Genomic DNA, 5,590 nt, shown 5'->3' with positions numbered 1-5,590 from the left:
CACTAACTACCAGTCTATGTTGTGGGGTACATTCTTCGCCTGGGAATGTTTTGGCATTTATAAGCAGCCATCTTTCCCTTTTCCTGGCGAGGATGTAGTCAATTTGGCTAGTGTGCCTGCCAGAACGGTAGGTGACTGGCAGGTTTCCTGTAGTTAGTATTGCAGACCATAAGGTCATTTGCATCACAGAACTCCAGCAGCCTGGTTCCCTCCTCATTGCGGGAACCAAAGCCATAGCCTCCATGTACGCCATAGAAGCCCCCAGAATGTTGTCCAACATGACCATTGAAGTCACCAGTCACAAAGAGAAGGTCCCTGTCATTCATCGATGAGGTAGTCTGCAGGAGGGTGTCATAAAATTGGTCTTTCTGTCCGTCGGGTAGCCCGGACTAAGGGGCATAGGTCGAGATAATGATTGCTAACTTATATTGGAGGACTAATCTAATCTTAAGTATTCTATCGCACACTCTAACTACCTCGATTACCTTATCCACCCATTTCTCTGCAAGAAGTATACCCACGCCCCTGACCCCCATCTATGTTTCCTGCCCAGAAAATCTTGTACCTGTGTTCTTTGTCTGTGAGGAACCTAGCGGAACCTCTTCTCCACCTTACTTCTTGGAGGCAGCAGCTTATTTTAAATTAAAACGCTCAGCATCTCTTTTGGAATGCATATGGAATCTTAATCCAAAGATATCATTTTAAAAATTGACTGGGGTATTTAAGCCCTATAGAGTTGAATGCTTAGTGATTAGGGTTTTACACTTGTGATTGTAAAATTGTAATTGCAATTCCTAGACTAAGTGATGCATTATGTTCTTGAGCAAAACACTTCATTTTATGTTGTTCCAGTCCACTCAGCTGGTAAAATTGAGTAATCATGCGATGGACTGGTATCCTGTCTAATAGGAGAATATATACACCACAGAATCTGAGAAATCTGTTTTATGATTGGGAAGGACCTTTGACACGTTTTGATTTTAATCTCTGCAGAATAATATAGAATTGAAAGACATGAGTGCCAATTATGTTCATACATTGCAGTTGAAATATTACTGACAAAAATTTCACTTATTAAATAAGAGAAACAAACCATTGGTGAATTACAACCACGAAATATTAACATTTAAAAACTATAATGGGAAGCCATAACAGTTTCTGAATTTTTTATGCATCATGTTAAGTCTATATATATATGTATGTAAGTATGTGTATATGTGTCTGTCTGTCTTTCTGTGTCTGTTTGTTTACCTATCTATGAGGGGATGCTGAAAAGTTCCTGGCTTTAGATAAAAGAAAATACAGGAGGATCAGTTAATTATGATTTTATTCAACACATTCTACAATCCACTATGGCTGCCATAGTTGATTGGGTCTTCCATGAGTAGAAATGATCCATTGGACATATCTGTTTGTTTCCTCTGTGATAGTTTTGAAAGATAATCCAAGAGTTGACTATCAGAAGGTAAATTGTGTTATGGACCAGTCTTTTCTGTGAAATCTGGAATTGTAATTAGTGATGTAATTTTTGACATGTTGCTATAATGTTTTGAATGATGTCCTGAATGTTTTCTTAATTTTCACTATCAAAATATTCTTCCTCATCTGACGAAAATTCATAAACGTATATCAGATTCATCCAAAAATGAATCACTGTTGTTCTCTTCTACGTTTTGTATATCATCAAGTGTAAAACCTTCACATCCATAATCACTACTTACTGATGCTATATTGGTAAATACTAATAAAGACACTTCACTTTGAACATTGAAAAGAACTAAAAAAAATGTTGTCTCAAAAATCTCATGGTATTTATACTCATGTTTAGGCAGGAAAGGCTTTATTTCACATTAGCTATGAGAATTCAATAATATGATTTGTTTATTATTTTAGTAACTTCATAAAGTAGCTTGTTATGGCCAGTTACAGCCAGATTCACCAATTTGAATGTTTAAAGGTTAAACAAAGCCCTAATTTTTACTCCTAAAATTATACATTTAAACAGATGAATTAGTGTCATTCTTACTACTCAAAAAACATTAATTGCTTTTCATTAATTTCTTAGAGTTTAGTAAGTAGGAAAGCAGATAAATCACAAATCCCTTCACGTAGACAGCCCTGCTCAATCTGTAGAAAAGGCATAGGTAGGAACTCCATAAGATGTACCTGGTGCAAGCTATGGATACACAAGAGGTGCATCAATATCAGAGGAAGATTAACTGGGGAAATAATTTTTGTGTGTGGAAGGTGCACAGGCACAATAAACATTGAAAACGTACAGAAAATAGACTTTATCAACTGCCAGAGGGATAAGCTAGAGGTAGTTGATAGCTTTTGTTATTTAGGTGACCAAGTCAGTAGCAGAGGTGGATGCTCCAAGAATATAGCTGCAAGAATAAGAATAGGCTGGGCAAAGTTTAGAGAGCTCCTACCTCTGTTGGCAATAAAGAGCCTCTCTCTCAGAGTCAAAGGCAAACTGAATGATGCCTATGTGCGAACAGCTATGCCACACGGCAATAAAACATGGGCTGTGGCCACTGAGGACATGCATAAGCTTGAAAGAAATAAAGATAGTATGCTTCACTAGATGTGCAATGTCAGTGTGCATGTATGACAGAGTGTGACTGTCTTGAGAGAAAAGTTGGGCATAAGAGGCATCAGGTGTGGTGTGTAAGAGAGGTGAATGCATTGGTATGGTCATGTGATGTGTATGGACAAGGACAGCTCTGTAAAGAAGTGTCACTCTCTAACTGTGGAGGGAACCTGTGGTAGAGGTAGACCCAGGAAGACATGGGACGAGATGGTGATGCATGATCTTCAAACATTGGGCCTCATGGAGAAAATGACTAATGACCAAGACCTTTGGTAATATGCTATGCTTGAGAAGACCCATCAAGCCAAGTGAGATCGTAGTCATGGCTGATGCTGGCATCATGTAACTGACACACGTGCCGGTGACGTGTAAAAAACACCATTTGAGCATTGGGCCTCATGGAAGCAATGTGGCTGATGCCGGTGTCATGTAACTGGCACCTGTGCCAGTAGCATGTAAATAGCACCATTCGAGTGATGGATCTCATGGAAGCAATGTGGCCAGTGCTGGTGTCACATAAGTAGCACCCATACTGGTGGCTCATTAAAGCATCCATTACCCTCTCAGAGTGGTTAGTGTTAGGAAGAGCATCCAGCCATAGAAACTATGCCAAATCAAACTAGAATCTGGTGCAGTCCCTTAGCTTACCAGCCCTGGTCAAACCATCAAACCCATACCAGCATAGACAATGGATGTTAAATGATGATGATGATGATACCCATCACATAAACACTTATTTTCTAATCATAAATTAAAGTACACAATATTCTGTTCAGAATGTATATGGAATTGTAAATCCAAGAATATCAATTTTAAGCTTGATTGGGACATTTTTAAACCCTGCGAAACCATACGGGTTGAAAGATGTGAATGCCGATTCATATGTAGCCCTAGAAATATTACTAGTAAAAACTAGCTTATGAAATAACAGAAACAAATTATTGATGAGCTGTGACCATAAAATATTGAGATATTTAAAAATTATAGTGGGAAACTAATAATTTTTAAATTTTCATATGAGACTTTATATATGTTAACATGCATATATGTCTGTCTGTTTGTGTGAGTATATGCATGGATAAATATGAAATTATATACATGTATGTGTTCTGTTATCTGGAGGCTGCTACATAATGGCAGTGAATAAGAGAGAGAGAGAGAGAGAGAGAGTGTGTTTGTGTGTGTGTGTGTGTGTGTGTGTGTATGTGTGTGTGTGTGTGTGTGTGTGTGTGTGTGTGTGTGTGTAAAGGGAGAGAATTGGTTCCAAGTTTGTTTTTTTCTCATTTTGTGTTGAAAATTCTTATTGGATAGTGAAAAGTGGAGAGAGGATACATATTTTTCATGTTTTTTTTTTTTTTATTAATAATGGAGTAGCCATATATTGTTCCATTTCACTTTATTTTAGGTTCTGCAGCACAAAACTACTCAAGATTTTAAAATTAGAGAAGACCCGGAAAGCAAAAGTGAGATCGCAGCCATGGCCAATGCCAGTGTTGCATAACCAGCCTATTTAACAGTACCCTTGAAGCGTCGGGCAATATGATGTGCTTGAGAAGATCTGTTGAATCAAGTGAAATCAAAATCATAGTCATGGCCAGTGCCACCTGACATGTAATAAGCACCATTCGAATGTGAGTTGATGCTAGTGCTGCCTGACTGGCTCCCCGTGCTGGCGGCATGTAAAAAGCACCGTGTGAACGTGGTCAATACCAATGCCCTCTGACTAGCTTCCATGCCAGTAGCATGTTGAAAACACTCACTACACTCTCAGAGTGGTTGGTTTTAGGAAGGGCATCTAGCTGTAGAAACTTTGCCAGATCAGATTGGAATCTGGTAGAGCCTACTGGCTTGCCAGTCCTCAGTCAAACCGTCCAACCCATGCTAGCATGTAAAATGGACATTTAATCAAATTTAAATAAAGTCATTTAAGGGCTGTAACTAAAGACAACCGATTTTTTTTTTCTTAACAGTGGAGAGGCATGTATGCAAATGGTTTTTGTATATATTTACATGTGTGCATATCTGTAAATATTTACATGTGTGCATATCTGTAAATGTGTGCCATCGTCATCATCATCATCATCATCATCATTTAATGTCCATCTTCCATGCTAGCAATGGGCTGGAGAGTTTGACAGGAACTGGCAAGTCAGACGACTGCACCAAACTCTGCTATGGTTTCTCTGACTGGATTCCCTCCCTGCACATATCTTCCCAACACTTTTCCCCCTTCCCTCTGCATACAATATATTCTTGTTGCATACAATATGACTCTTCCTGGTGTCCCTGTTGCATACAATATGTCTCTTCCTGGTATCCCCTCCTTCTACTTTCACAATCTCATAAACTCACCCATGAGAGTAACAGTAGGCATAGAGACGGTGAGGGCAGTGGCAAAGACTGAGAGAGAGAGAAAGTGAAAAAGAGAGAGAGAGAAAGAGAGAGAGAGAAAGAGAGACAAAGTAATTTAGGGAGAGTTGATGATGTTTTTATTAAAACTAGTGGTGTTGATGGTGACAGTGGGAGTAATAATAAGAGAGAGAGAAAGAGTGAGTATGTGAGAGAAAAAAGGATTGAACACTGAAGTAACATGCTGACTAACATACTGAATGTACAGACACATTTAGCCTTTTTGTAATGTAAGATATCTAAAATAACTATTGCTTAACCATTTTCTCACACCGTTTTCGATGAAGGGATATATAAAATATCCTGGAAACAGCTGTAAAATCTTCTATTTATAAATGTTCTAAAATCTTTCACAGCCTTGGTTTTTTTTATCTCATTCTGAAATTTTTTTTATATATACACATGCTGATATATGATCTACATTGGACTCCTCATTCGCATAATCACCAAACCTAGAGCTTAACTATAGTCTGTCCATAGCACTTACTCAGCATTACCTGGCATCTTTGGGTCTTATTGACACCATTACCTCTCATAAACTCTCTCTCTCTCTTTCTTTATATATATATACATATATATATATATATA

At 38.2% G+C, this 5,590-nt stretch overlaps 1 long non-coding RNA gene across 1 annotated transcript in view; it reads left to right on the top strand.

Moving 5' to 3' along the window:
• Positions 1–5,352, top strand: part of LOC128249287 (uncharacterized) — a 13,305-nt gene extending 7,953 nt beyond the window's left edge. The window contains exon 2 of the long non-coding RNA XR_008265378.1: positions 3,999–5,352. This is a non-coding gene — a long non-coding RNA (uncharacterized LOC128249287). The remainder of the gene's footprint in view (positions 1–3,998) is intronic.
• The last annotated feature ends 238 nt before the right edge of the window (positions 5,353–5,590 follow it).

The sequence above is a fragment of the Octopus bimaculoides genome, chromosome 13 (assembly GCF_001194135.2).
Source record: "Octopus bimaculoides isolate UCB-OBI-ISO-001 chromosome 13, ASM119413v2, whole genome shotgun sequence".
Classification (NCBI taxonomy): domain Eukaryota; kingdom Metazoa; phylum Mollusca; class Cephalopoda; order Octopoda; family Octopodidae; genus Octopus; species Octopus bimaculoides.
This window is presented reverse-complemented; position numbering and strand designations above follow the sequence as displayed.